The 15,285-nt window shown below is 43.0% G+C and overlaps 1 non-coding gene across 1 annotated transcript; it reads left to right on the forward strand.

Annotated features, from left to right (window-relative positions):
* The first annotated feature begins 657 nt into the window (after nucleotides 1–657).
* Nucleotides 658–768, forward strand: LOC127030558 (U6 spliceosomal RNA). The gene has a single exon (XR_007768419.1). It is a non-coding gene; the product is annotated as a U6 spliceosomal RNA (small nuclear RNA).
* The last annotated feature ends 14,517 nt before the right edge of the window (nucleotides 769–15,285 follow it).

Genomic DNA, 15,285 nt, shown 5'->3' on the forward strand with positions numbered 1-15,285 from the left:
GGCCATGTGGACTGCTCTAGGGCCAGGGACCCCAAATCTTCCAGTATCCATGGCTCTGGGGCAGCCTGCCAGGTGGACCGTCCGGGAGCTGGCACGCCATAACTTTCTGTGGAGAATTTTGAAATAGTTGGGTTTCATTCTTAATCTGAATGGAACCAAATTTCAAAATATCTAAATCCTCTGTGAAACGGAATGATCTTCCGCTGCCTCGCTGTACGTTTATCTCTATTAAAAATTTAGTCTCAATTTTTGGAACAGTTCCTCACATGCTGTCACTATAGCTTTTGTAATGAATATTACTAACTTACGTTCCTACTAATTGCTGCTTGCTGTTTTTTCTTTTAATTTGCTGTAATTAGGAGGACTCATAAAAAGAAAACAAGCTTGAGAATAAAAATATTAATTGCAAGAGGTGTAGTGATGCAGTAGGTTACTTCATTAGTTTTCACTCCTAGAAAGGGAATCTGCAGCAGGTTCGAATCCTGTCATAATGCAAATAAATTTGATAGTTTCCTATTTAATGAAGAGTGAAACCACCACACCATGTAGCACAACTGGCAGTCTCATAGAAAGAGCAGATAAAATGTACCCCTGGCCAGCACAAGACTTGTGCACTACTGATGCACTATTTCAAGGGCTTAGGTTGGACATAAATGTTGTGTAAATCTTAGGCCAACATAATGTACTAAATCTGGAAAGACACAGAAATGATTAATGTGGCCCCTATGCGAAGATAACATGCAAATTTGTGAAGCATTCCCTACTTTTTGTGTGGATTTTCCACCAGTGGTCATTTGAAAATCAAGACTGGCTATTTTTCTAAGAGATATAAAGTAGCTCAACCAGGAATTATTTCAGGGAAGCCCCACAGTCTATGTTATTCAGGAGGTCAGACTAGATGATCCCAGTGGTGCCTTCTGGCTTTATAATCTATGAATCATTTAGTTAATCCTCATAACACCCTTATGAGATAGGAGGAGTGGAATTATTTCCATTCTATATCTGGGCAGGGCTGCCCAGAGGATTCAAGGGGCCTGGGGCAAAGCAGGGGAGCTGTGGTGCTTGTACTCACCCGGCGGCGGTCTGGGTCTTCGGCGGCATTTCAGCGGCGGGAGGCCCTTCAGTCGCTCCATGTCTTTGGCAGCACTGAAGGGCCCCCCGCCGCTGAAGACCCGGACTGCCAGGGCCAGGGCTCGAGGGGCCCCTGCGGGGCCTGGGGCAAATTTCCCCACTTGCCCCCCCCACCCTGGGCGGCCCCGTACCTGTGGGAAACAAGACAGCAAGGTAAAGTCAAACAAAGCCAAGGCCACTAAGGGAGTTAACATCAGCACTGAGATTAGAATTCAAGAATTGCTGAATCCCAGTTCTGTGTTTCGATCCTTTGCCCCCCATCTCAAAAGCCTACAGAGTGGAGTCTTTTTCCATGCACCAATTCATGCCCATCTAATATTACCGGTGCTTAGATTTTACAATAGGAGACGCTTGGAAAGGCAGATAAATGGAATTCAGTAAAGTTGTGTCTCTTGGATACAAATTGGCATTGAAAGTTTTCCTGTTTAATGGCAATTGAACAGCCCTGCTGGCACTTAATGGCAATTACTGTCCATAGCCTCAGGAAGTGAATGCTTATAAGTACTACATGGTCACACAACTTCATCCATAGATAAAAATATTAATCTTCGTGCCCTGCACAGATGCCTTGCTGCTTCATTGTGAAGGATAGGATTTTGAAGATCCAAAGCATAATCCCCATAGCTGAAAAATGAGGATGCACACTTGACAGTCTCCTTCTCTTTCTTTTCCTCTGATGGGCCATTATTGGTTTCATGGTGTGCATCAGTACAGCTGCTGTCACAATGACTGACAAATCTCTCCAAATGACAGAAAATCTGGACAAAGAGCTGCATATTGTTCCTGAAAAATACCAGATTCTTCTTCTTGTGAAGGGATTCTTCATGTGGATGAAAAAAAAAGAGAAGAGAAAGAAGCAGAGGTACTGTAGATATTACTAAGGCCAGGTAGTTCCCAAATTATCTTTGCACGGCACGGTGACCACGATACTGGGTTTAATCCAAAAATGTGAATGCCTGGCGGTGCATTGCCTCACCTCCCCTCACTAGCTCCTTTCCTCTTACAACAAGGACTTCTGCATAGAAAGGTCTCTTTTCAACCAGCTGGTATTTGGCACAAGCCCCTACCTGAGTCACATGCTGCTTTTTTACAATCACTCATAGACTCAGATTCATAGACTTTAAGGTCAGAAGAGACCACCATGATCATCTAGTCTGACCTCCTGCACAATGCAGGCCACAGAATCTCACCCACCCACTCTCCACCTAATGCGCCCAAATCAGAAAAGAGCCCAAAGTGGTGTAATTGATGCTGTCTTCCTCTTACCTCAGCATCCCTACATCAGTTACACCAGTTTAGACTCACCAGCCTCATTTCTGCCTCTGGTTAAGCCGTACTAGGTGCAGCAGCTGAGAGGTCAGGCAAAGATAGTATTACGGCACCTACTGGTTTGTGTCTCTGTGAGCTTGGACACAGCACAGGGCAAGTTTGGCCACTGGAATAAATTAGAGCCACTCAGAGGCTTTTCTGATTTATGCCCAGTTGCCCATGGCTCCAAGGAGGCAATATCTCTGATTGTGCCTCCTGCATCAGGGAGTGGGTGGGTGGCATAGAACCACAACCCTGGCTCTGTGCCACACGAGGATCTCCTTCCACTGAGGGAATGTCTAGGTAACTGATCGACTGGTGCAAAGGATTCATGGCAGAGCTGACAACTGGGAAAATGCAGGGGTCACATGGGGGATGGGGATGGAAGTTCCATCTTAGGAAGTGGGTTGAATCAAGGGGAGTCTAAGTGAGACTATGCGTGTATACATACATTGACGACATGGTGTCACATGCAGGGGGATCTGGGAAAAGGTGTAATTTACACTATCTTAGACCTCCCCTTTAGACCCAAATCTAAATTTGCCTCCCTACCTCACACATCATACCCCTTCCTGCTGTTTGCTACTATGGTCAAACACAATGAGCTAAATTCAAGATGCTGCATAAATAGGCATAAATCTGAGTTCCTTGCCCTAACTTGGACTCCCCTACACATAGTTAAGCTGGTCTAAAGGAGTCTAATTTACATCACCTCTGCACTGGGCCCAATATCTACAGCCTAGTCCACTGAATGGAGGGAGCAACAGAATATCTGTGCACATTGGCAAAATACTTGGCTTTTTAATATGCTCATTAGACTCCTCACCTTCAGAATGATATTTTTCCTGGTTCTAGAGAGATGACTAGCAATTGGCTGACAACATCTAGAGCAATGTTTAAGGGGTTTGGAAGATCCTTTATACCTGGCATTTCAGAAAGTCAGGTGGACACTTCGGCAGAGCTGTTCCAAGACAGACAGGTGAGCTTCAGCTGCCCGGCCAGCGGACAGTGAATCCATCCATCCAAGAAGAGGAGTGCCTCCTTCCAGTTCTTTAATCCTATAATGCGAAATATTCCTTCCAGCCTCCAAATCTCATTGTTTCACCTGCCAACCACGCAATTAGGCTAAAAATGTAGTTATAGAATGTTAGTAATTAAAAATTAAAATGACATTTGCACCACCTGGCCCTGAGTAGTGTGTAAGCTAACTGACATGCATTGAAGGGCATCACTGATTTTCAAATGGTGTGCACCAAAAAATCACTTAAAGCCTGCTCCTTGGGAGTTTTGTGATTGATTTCAATGCGAATAAGGCAGGCCCCTAATTTGCTAAATACCAGTTGTCAATTTATTTAATGTAAATTGACATTAAACAGGTAAAATGGTAATGAATTATAGTGCAGTCCAGTTCCCTTTAATGTCAACAGGAGATTTACCTCTGACTTCAAAGGCACTGAGTTCAGCCCATACAGCACAACTTGGTACATAGACAAAATATTCCAGGATAGTCTGTTAAGTGAGCTGATATCGAGGTGGCTTGTCTGGCCTTTGAAATTAGGGTAGTCATTCCTCATTTGCTCATTCCCATGCAAAAAGAATGGGAGCAAGTGCTAGCTAGGGTTGCCAGGTGTCCAGTTTTTAACCTGGTCGAAAAGGGATCCTGGCGGCTCTGGTCAGCACCACTGACCAGGCCATTAAAAGTCCATTTGGCGGGGCTGGCAGGCTCCCTACCTGGCTCCGTGCAGCTCCCTGGAAGTAGCTGGCATGTCCCTGTGGCCCCTAGGCACAGGAGAGGCCAGGGGGCTTCGCGCACTGCCCCTGCTCCGAGTACTGGCTTCGCAGATCCCATTGGCCATGTCTTTACCTAGGAGCCAGAGAAGGAGGATGCTGCTGAATCTGGGGAGCCGCCTGAGATAAGTGCCCCAGCCTGGAGACCCCTCCAACATCCCAAACGGCTCATCCTTGGCCCCACTCCAGAGCTCGCACCCCCAGCCAGAGCCCTCACCCCCCTCCCACACTCCAACCCCCTGTCCCAGCCTGGTGAAAATGAGCAAGTGAGGGAGGGTGAAGGAGAGCGAGCAACAGAGGGAGGAGGATGGAGTGACCAGGGGCGGGGCCTCAGGGAAGGGGCGGGGCCTTGGAGAAGAGGCAAGGGTGTTCAGTTTTGTATGATTAGAAAGTTGGCAACCCTAGTGCTAGCTAAATGGGAATGGGGAGGTGGGGAATACCAGCATATCTAATTCCCCTCCATTGGCTTATTTATTAAAGATCAACTGAACTAGCTAAAGATTAAAAATGCTGGTTGGCACACACTAAAAGAAGACAGCTGGGGCTCTGAGTGTGTCTGTGTCTACCCCCTACAGTGACAAATTCAAACTGCTGGGGTTCGAGAAATTTGGCTTTTTTCTTTCCTAATGATTTTAACAGTACCTTACCCAAGCAGTGCTCAGAATCAGCATTCATAAATGCTGTGCTGTGTTACAAAGACTGGTATGTTATCCATGTTCTTTAAAAATTTAAACTCTGTACTGTCTGTGTATCCTGTCTTTGTCTTATCTGTCTGGCCAGGCGGTTACATGTGCATTCATCATTGTGGTATCTGGACCTCAATCTCCAGATCTCTTTGGGGAAAAAACAAGAGGGCATTTTTTTAGCTGGATAATTTCCAAGTTTTGTGGCAAAAAAAAAGAGTTTGGAATAATAACCCTTTTCACTTACATGTCATTTTTGATTGAAAGCTCTCAAAACTCACTTACCAAGAAGGAGTATTATTAAACCAATGCTAATAAAGGGCCTCTGAATATTTGATCAGGGATAGTTGCTCTCTTTTTCATGCAGATAATGATACCAAACTAGAAATGGTCAAAAATGGTAAAGATCTTTTGTGGAAAAAAAATCAAAATCATAAGAGTTGGAAAAAGAACAATTTATGTGTTCAAATTTTGTTTTCCAAAAAATTTAAAATGAACAGTTTAGAAAATTTGCAGTTTTTTTTCCTTTTTCCATTTTGCTACTGAAAAGGAGGAGGGAGAAGAAAAAAGTGCAGGGAAAGGGAAAAATGGGAATTTCTGAAAACTGGAAAAATGAATAAAAGGAAAACTGAAAATTGGGTATTTGCGAGTTTCATTGAAAAATGGATCTTTTTGGTGGGAAAAATGAAAATCTTTGCTGAAAATACTCATTAGCAAAACTCATTAGCATTAACCCCCCCCTCTCCTCCCCAAAATCTGTGTCCAGCTCAAATAACAATTGTTTATGGGTGCATGGAGTTCAGGTTCTTAGTTAAAGAGATTTGCATTTCAGTATCTTCGGTAATTTAAGTGTTGTTTACACTTATCCATAGGATTTACCACTCAGCTCAAGATGTCTTACAGGTTGACAGTGGAAGGTTTTATAGGTGTTGAGGAAAAAGTTGGGGTGATGGTTCATTCCCTGGACTGAGAACACAGGATGTCTGGGTTAATATTAGGCTTTACTACAAGTACCCTGTTGGAAAGTCACTTCATATTTCTGTGCCTTAGTCCCCCATCGCTTGACAATCCTGCCTTTGTCCATCCTGGCTATTTAGAATGTAAGCTCTTTCAGGCAGGGACTGGCTCTTACTATGTGCCGGAACAGTGCCCAGCCCAATGGGGCTCTAATTTTGGTTGGGGCCTCTCTAGGCATTTCCAGAATACAAGTAACAGATTAACTTCCCATTTCTACCTGTACAGGCAAGTACAGTCTGCTTTCACAAAGGTTCCTCCTTTCAGGTTGTGCCAGGGCTTCCCTGACATATCTCAAGTAGCACTAATGCCACAACCTGATCCTCCTCATCACTACTATGGCTGCTCTGAGGTTTAGACCCACTGATCCTCCAATGCAACCTTCTGTAGGCTTTCCAGCTCGGTCTCCACTGTTTCTACATCAGACATTTTGCTACATGACTTTTTTGTTAGGAGCTACTCACAAGCCCTCTTACTCCCGACATCTCATTATTCTACCATCAGCAGAGGTAACTGGGCAAGGTGCTCTCTCAGGGTGGGGGGTAGTTTTTTCACCTGGATGTTGATATCAGTGACAAAGGTTGTCTTTTTGCCATTTTTCCCCCAGCAATCACTTAGTTTGGTATTGCAAATTTGCTCTTCTTTTGGGTAGTGATAGTATCTCAGCCAAATAGAAATCAGTGAAAAAATGTCCACTCAGCTAATGGAGAGATTTCTTAGACCCTACCACTGATGATGGCCTGGCTATTCTTTCTGAAGTGTCTAAAAGTGAGATGTTTCAATATCAGTATGTGACTTGGGGGCAGGATCAAGCTCACTTACTTATATCAATGACAAACCCCATCAGCTTCAACAGAGCAGGCTAGAGCCTCTACTCCGGAGAAATTTATCTCCTTTTCTGAAGTCTGCCTGCGAGAGAGGAGGAATTCTGAGTCCTGATTTTTCTACTTTCCAGTAGCTGCTAGCGGTGGCCCCAATGTGGTTAGTGTCTTCTTGGTGTCTTCTTACTTTAAGTAAGCATTACTGATAATACTTTTGCTGCAAGGGTAGATTAGCTGCAATGGTTTGCTGAGAAACCATATCAGCTTCCTATCATACTTCTCAAGTCTCGGCCACCTGAATAATTATTTTTGCTAACGTGGCTCGATGTTGAACACTCAAAGTACTAATAAGATTCATAGACTTTAAGGCCAGAAGGGACCATTGTGATCATCTAGTCTGATCTCCTGCACAACACAGGTCACAGAACCTCACCCACCCACTGCTGTAATAGATCCCTAACCTCTGGCTGAGTTACTGAAATCCTCAAATCAGGATTTAAAGACTTCAAGTTACAACAAGACTTGGACCGTACTTCTATGGTACAGTAAAACGTCACTTAGGCATCTCTGCAATGAAGGGAACAGTCTTTCATAATAAGTGCTTAGACCTTTCTACATGCCTTTGTGAGCTGTGCCTCTTAAAATCTTCCTAGAGAGAAGTCCTACTAGTTGAGAAAGTGCAGGGAAACCCACCTCTTTCAACTTAGGGTATCTGTCCCTGTAGCTAACTCTTGCTACACCATGCACAACCAGTCTAAGCTGTACTATATAATGCATTGGTCTCTTCCATTTTTTCTAGTAACATGCCTGTTTCATGATAAATGCTCCATGATACTCTTAAAGATAGAAAAACCTAAATCCTTCCTCCCTTTCTAGCATGTTTTAAGCTTGTTATCTTATCCCCATGAAAAGCCCACCAACATTTTATTAATCTTTATGGGGACAGTGAGGGATTGCGATGGGGTGTTTAGACCTCTTTTACAGGTCATGAAGGGTGTAATATCTCTCTGTCAGGGAAACACCTCTGCCACATGGCCTAAGGGGAGCGACTGTCAGGGAAGAATGCCTAGGCCAACTGTAGTGAATTGGGCAGATGTTCTAGGAAGCCCAGGCTAGCTAGCCAATGATAGAAAAAGTCCTCCTTCCAATACTCCAATTTGGCTACATAAAGCCAACACTTCTTTTTTTTTCATTTAGAGACAGTCCTGGCTAGGAGAGTGCTTATTTATTTGCTAGTATTCATGAGGCTCTGGAAAACCTGAAGACAGATTACATCATCCTGGGTTCTTGGTCTTATATTTACCTGTAGAGCCCTGCAAATACATAGATATTCACTTTATATCTGCAGACCATTTTTGCAGATTGGATGCGGATACAAATTTTGTATCCACACAGGGATCTATTTACCTCTAGCTCCTGTGACCTGACACAGGAATAGATACAGGAAGTGAGCCAAAAGGTGTAATGGTTTAGGGAGGCCAGTTGTCTCCTCCATATTATCCTTTATTCACTGAACTGCAATTAATCTGCTTTTCCCCACAGATCCACTTCCAACCGAACCTGCCTCCTTTGGAGCGGAGAGCTAGACCTCTTCCTGGAGCCAATGGAGTGAAGTAGGAGTTGACTGCTCCTAAACGTGTTTCTCTCTCCATCATACATCTGGCCTCCACATGCTCCCTTTGTTGGAGGCAGTATTCCTCAGTGAACTTCACCTGATGGACAGTAAAGACAGGCCCCGTGATCCCCATATTATTGGGGCTGATGTCAGCTGCTGTGCTGCTCACAGTGGCAGCATAAGCACTATCCTCAGCAGCTGTTTTTTATCACATTGACATGCTGAGCAGGTTCCATGACACAGTGGCCGTGTCTACAAGCCATTTGAACCAATGTTGCTGCATCACTGCTGGCCGTCACTAACAGGCAGATGCTAATTTTGCTGGTTTAGACGTGGCCAGATATCCCTCTCCTGCACAAAATATGCAGGGAGAGGAACAAGTTAGTCATGAAACTCTGCTGCTGATACAGGACGCAGCAAGGATACAACGTGGCCAAGGGACTGGGCTACAGAACCAGACAGACAGCTGGGGTCCAGTCCCAAACCATCAGTGTGGATCCTAGCCAGATAGGCAGATGGAGCTTCCATTTTCCTCCCCATAACCCCTACTAGCCATGGTAGCCCAGTAGAGCTGCTAACTGTGTGGCTAGTGGCTGCCGAGTTCCGGCTATGTGCTGGGACCCATCCGAAAAAGTACAGTGTGTCTCAGAGCTGCCACTGTCCACATTTTTATTAAGCAGCCTATGCAGTTTTGTTAGTGCAGCCCTTCCCTCTCCCTCCCTACTTTGTCACTCTTTTTTGTGTAGCTCATTGGCATGTGGCTATTTTGCAGAAAGGACTGAAGGTGGAATGTGGAGGAGGAGCACGTCACCCTTTGTCATCTCTGCTATCCAGGAGGCTCCCCTATAGTTTTGCTGATATGCCATGGTGCAGGGTTTGGGGGAAAGATACGGGCCAGGATCAACAGACAGGCTATTAATCCCATCAAAGCACTTTGCCATCAGTATAGGGTTCAGACAATCCCTTGTAAATGTCTAGCCTCAGTGTGCTTGTCTCTTCTCTAATGACGTGTATTCATGTCAGTGTTTCTTGATATTATGTACAACATCTGGCTAAAGTAATCCTGCCTCCAGCACAATGGTCTATACAAATACAAAAACCAGTTGCTTCTTCAAGAAATAATGGAAGCCATTCAGGACGCGAGCCAATTCCTATCCCTTTAGCATCCAAGAGGTCTCCACTCCGTAGCTTTTTGGAAACCCTTGACTGATAGCTTTTAGCATTTAAGAAATGATTTCCCCTTTTCATTGATGTACTATCTCTTTTTCCTGCCAAAACCCACACATTCCATGCCAAAATAAAACCCCACTAGAATATGAAAGCAGCAATCATCATCAGGAGAGGGGAGAGAGAACACACAATAGCACTGAAGATATTAGTTCCTGGAAGCCTTGTCTATTTCGGTCCGCTGTTTTATTTGCTTCATCATAGTGCAGGCAAAAGAGATTTTACCAGGGCCAACATAAGCCCAATTAAAGCCCTCCTTTTGAGTTTTCTCAGAGCTGTTTTGGGCTGTCCAGAAATATGGGGCAGACTCAGGAGATCCACAGATGTCTTGTTCTTCCCAATTGATTAACCCAATGAAATGACAGATAGGTTAAAAATCTTTCTTCCTCCTTACACTGCAGGAAGGAAAACAGGTCCAATCCTGCTGCCTTTGCTTATGTCACATCATATTGGCTAGGTCAGGTTGCATTTTGTTCTAATGATCATGGAAATGGCCATCAGAAGAAGAGAATATTAGATAATCTACTTATGGCAGGGACTTAGGGTGCCATTTGTACATCTTGAAAGAAGAGTTAAAGAACAGTTTGGGGCTTGGCAGAGTTTACACACACTGTGATATGAAGCTGAATGAACAACCCCAGATGGGTGAGGTTGGAGTCTATTGAGTTAAAAGCACAGCCTCTACCCCTTCAGCTAATGAACCAAATTCCCCTGCTGGCAGCTGTAGAAGACTCATTAACCTCTTATATGAACTGGTCACTAAAGAGGGACAAAGCTACACACTCTCCTATTGTAAGTTTACAGTGGCACAAATCAGAATGACTTGGCTCAGATTTGACTAATATTCAGAATTCTGAATGAAAGGTGTAGTAAACACCGACTACTCCTTGTTTGGCCTGCCCCACCCCAAGGAGAATATTAGCTGAAATTCAAGAGAAAATAATGCCAAGCCTGCACAGGGTAATGATTATTTATGCAACAGAGAGTCAACCCGTGGGAATCACAGGAAAGAGAATCAAATGCTATTGCTGAATTTTAAAAAGAGTGAAATGACTTTAAGACCATTTATAGCACTCCTAGGTATGGATACTCAGATAATTCCATATAATTTTTGAGGCCTACTCAGGAAAAAATGTCTTCCCCGTGGTAGACAATTAATTGGGTGCATTATGGACATTTTCACCTTCTTTGGAAGCATCAGACTCTGGCCACTGCAAGAGACATGGCACTACATTAGATCACAAACTCCTATTTTGTAATCTAGGGATCAATTCACCAGAGGAACCACTAGAAAGCTCTGAATCATAGCTCAGTGGAAAGCCTTAATTCAAGGAAAACCCACATTTCTTTGGACAAGTATCTTTAAATCCCCTAGGGCATAGAACAGCTCTAATACTGTAGACTTTTGGAGAGGGTACACATGCAAACACTACACATTTCCCTCATCTTTTGAAATACTTCAGAGGTTCAAGTTATTTAAAGCTGGGGTTTTAAGTTACAAGGTAATAACAAAAAAATAAATAAATAAGCAAGGTCTACAAACCCCACTGGCCATCATTGGCTATCTTGGTAAATGAATATGTAACACCAACAGACTCTGGTCGTCAGCGGGTGGGATCCAACCTGGGACCTCTGGAGCTTAAAGCATAGCACAAATCAAAAGCCAAGTGGCTGTTAGCTAAGGCTGTAGAACAGACTCATTTCATCTCTCTCTCTAAGTGGTCTCGGTGCCACTAGATGGGACAGAGCACCATACCCACAAGGTGTGTGAGTTACAAATACGGCTCTAGCAAATACGTACAAACTATGAGCCAGATCCCCAGCTGGCGTAGCCTACTGAAGTCAGTGGAATTACTTCAGTGCATAATGATAAGCACATTCATCAGTGTTAGCAGAACTTGTGCCAGATACAGCACCTACCACAACACTACTAGGAAAAACAGAGGTTCAGATCCTCAGCTGGTGTGTGTAGGTAGGTATCTCTCAGCCACATAGGAGAGAGAAAACTTTTTTAAAAATGGGAAAATGGGATTGTAAAATGATGAAAATTGTCACTGGGAGCGGAGGGCAGATGCTGCTCTTGGAGCTACTTTGAACTCCTATTGTGAAACTGTCTGGACTTGTCAAAATGGCCAGTGACTTGTTAAGATTCTTCTTCTAATCCAGCAAGTGGGGAAGGGTTAGCTGTTTTATGAGAAGAGAAGACATGGACATTAGAACATAAGAACGGCCATACTGGTTCTGACCAAATGTCCATCTAGCCCAGTATCCTGTCTTCCAGCAGTGGGCAATGCCAGGTGTCCCAGAGGGAATGAACAGAGCAGGTAATCATCAAGTGACCCATCCCCTGTTGCTCATTCCCAACTTCTGACAAACAGTGGCTAGGGACACCACCCCTGCCCATCTTGGCTAATAGCCATTGATGGACCTATCCTCCATGAACTTCTCTAGTTCTTTTTTGAGCCCTGCTATAGTCTTGACCTTCACAACATCCTCTGGCAAGAAGTTCCACAGGCTGACTGTGCATTGTTTGGAAAAATACTTCCTTTTGTTTGTTTTAAACCTGCTGCCTATTCATTTCATTTGGTGACCTCTAGATCTTGTGTTATGAAAAGCAGCAAATAACATTTCCTTATTTACTTTCTCCACACAAGGCATGATTTTATAGACCTCTATCATATCCCCCGTTAGTCATCTCTTTCCAAGCTGAAAAGTCCCAGTCTTATTAACCTCTCCTCATAGGACAGACGCTTCATACCCCTAATCATTTTTGTTGCCCTTTTCTGAACCTTTTCCAATATATCTTTTTTTGGGATGGAGTGACCACATCTGCACATAGTATTCAAGATGCGGCCATGCCCTGGATTTATATAGAGGCAATATGATATTTTCTGTCTTATTATCTATCCTTTTCTTAATGATTCCCAACATTGTTTGCTTTTTTGACTGTCACTGCACATTGAGTGGATATTTTCAGAGAACTATCCACAATGACTCCAAAATCTGTTTCTTGAATGGTAACAGCTAATTTAGACCCGATCATTTTATATGTATAGTTGGGATTATGTTTTCCAATGTGCATTACTTTGCATTCATCAACACTGAATTCCATCTGCCATTTTGTTGCCCAGTCACCCAGTTCTGAGATCCTTTTGTAGCTCTTCGCAGTCTGCCTGGGACCTAACTATTTTGAATAGCTTTGTATCATCTGCAAATTTTGCCACCTCACTGTTTACCCCTTTTTCTAGATCATTTATGAATATGTTCAATAGGACTGGGCCCAGTATAGATCCCTGGGGGACTGAACTATTTATCTCTCTCCATTCTGAAAACTGACTGTTGTTTCCTATCTTTTAATCAGTTTTAATCATGAGAGGGCCTTCTCTCTTACCTAATGACTGTTTACTTTGCTTAGCCTTCGGTGAGGGACCTCGTTGAAGGCTTTCTGAAAATCTAAATACACTATATCCACTGGATCCCCCTTGTCTACTTGCCTGCTGACCCCTTCAAAGAATTCTAGTATACTGGTAAGGCATGATTTCCCTTTACAAAAAACATGTTAAAGCAGCAAAGAATCCTGTGGCATCTTATAGACTAACAGACGTTTTGGAGCATGAGTTTTTGTGGGTGAATACCCACTCCGTCAGATGCATGGGTATTCACCCATGAAAGCTCATGCTCCAAAACGTCTGTTAGTCTATAAGGTGCCACAGGATTCTTTGCTGCTTTTACAGATCCAGACTAACGCGGCTACCCCTCTGGTAAAAAACATGTTGACTATTCCCCAACAAATTATGTACATCTATGTGTCTGAAAATTTTGTTCTTTACAATAGGTTCAACAAATTTGCTTGGTACTTAAGTCAAGCTTACTGGCCTGTAATTGCCAGGATCATCTCTGGAGTCCTTTTTAAAAATTGGCATTGCATTAGCTGTCCTCCGGTCATCTGGTACAGAAGCTGATTTAAATGATAGGTTACAGACTACAGTTAGTAGTCCTGCAACTTCACATTTGAGTTCCTTCTGAACTCTTGGGCGAATCCCATCTGGTCCTGGTGACTTACTGTTTAGTTTATCAATTTGTTCCAAACCCTCCTCTAATGACACTTCAAGCTGGGATAGTTTCTCAGATTTGTCACCTAAAAAGAATGGCTCAGATTTGGGAATCTCCCTCACATCCTCAGCCATGAAGACCGATGCAAAGAATTCATTTAGTTTCTCTGCTGTGGCCTTGTTATCCTTGAGTGCTCCTTTAGCATCTCAATTGTCCAGTAGCCTCACTGGTTGTTTAGCAGGCTTTCTGCTTCTGATGTACTTAAAAGTAATATCAATTTTTCTTTTGAGTCTTGGCCTAGCTGTTCTTCAAATTCCTTTTGGCTTTCCTAACTATATTTTTACATTTCATTTGCCAGAGTTTATGCTCCTTTCTATTTTCCTCACTAGGATTTAAACTTCCATGTTTTAAAGGATGCCTTTTTGCCTCTCAGTGCTTCTTTTACTTTGTTGTTTAGCTACGGTGGCTCTTTTTTGTTCTCTTGCTATGTTTTTTAATTTAGGGTATATATTTAAGTTGAGCCTCTATTACGGTGTCTTTAAAAAGTTTCCATGCAGCTTGTATGGATTTTACTTTTGGTGCTGTACCTTTTAATTTCTGTTTAATTAACCGCCTCATTTTTGTGTAGTTCCCTTTCTGAAATTAAATGCTACAGTGTTGGGCTGTTGTGGTGTTTTCCCCACCACAGGGATGTTAAATTTAATTATATTATGGTCACTGTTACCAAGTGGTCCAGCTATATTCACCTCTTGGACCAGATCCTGTGCTCCACTTAGGACTAAACCAAGAATTGCCTCTCCTTTTGTGGGTTCAAGAAGCAGCCATTTAAGATGTCAAAAAACTTTGTCTCTGCATCCCATCCTGAGGTGACATGAACCCAGTCAATATGGGGATAGCTGAAAGCCTCCATTATTACTGAGATTTTTATTTTTATAGCTTCTCTAATTAACCTGAGCATTTCACAGTCACTATCAACATCTTGGTCAGGTGGTCGGAAATATATTTCTACTGCTATATTATTATTGAAGCATGGAATTTCTATCCGTAGAGATTCTATGGTACAGTTTGGTTCATTTAAGATTTTTACTTCATTTAATTCTATGCTTTCTTTCACATACAGTGCCTCTCCCCCACCAGCATGACCTGTTCTGTCCTTCTGATATATTTTGTACCCTGGTATTACTGTGTCCCATTGATTATCCTCACACCAAGTTTCTGTGATGCCTATTTTATCAATATCCTCATTTAATACAAAGCACTCTAGTTCACCCATCTTATTATTTAGACTTCTAGAATTTGTATATGAGCACTTAAAAACTTGTCACTTTTTAACTGTCTGCCATTACATGATGTAATTGAATGGGACTCTTTTTCATTTGACTGTTTCTCATCAGATCGTTCCCACATTTTATCATCTTTCCTCTTCTTCTCCCTACTAGGACATAGAGAATCTCCATTAGTAAATCCTTCCCTAAGGGAGGTCTCTGTTCGAACCAAGTGCTCCTTCGCACCTTTCGGCTTTCTCCAAGCCCTTAAAATTAAAAAGGTTGTAGAGCAGTTTTTAAACTAAGTGCCAGCAATCTGGTTCCATTTTGGTGTAGGTGGAGCCCATCTTTCCTATTTAGGGTCATTCTTTCCCAAAAGT

Source organism: Gopherus flavomarginatus, chromosome 10, assembly GCF_025201925.1.
Source record: "Gopherus flavomarginatus isolate rGopFla2 chromosome 10, rGopFla2.mat.asm, whole genome shotgun sequence".
Lineage (NCBI taxonomy): Eukaryota > Metazoa > Chordata > Testudines > Testudinidae > Gopherus > Gopherus flavomarginatus.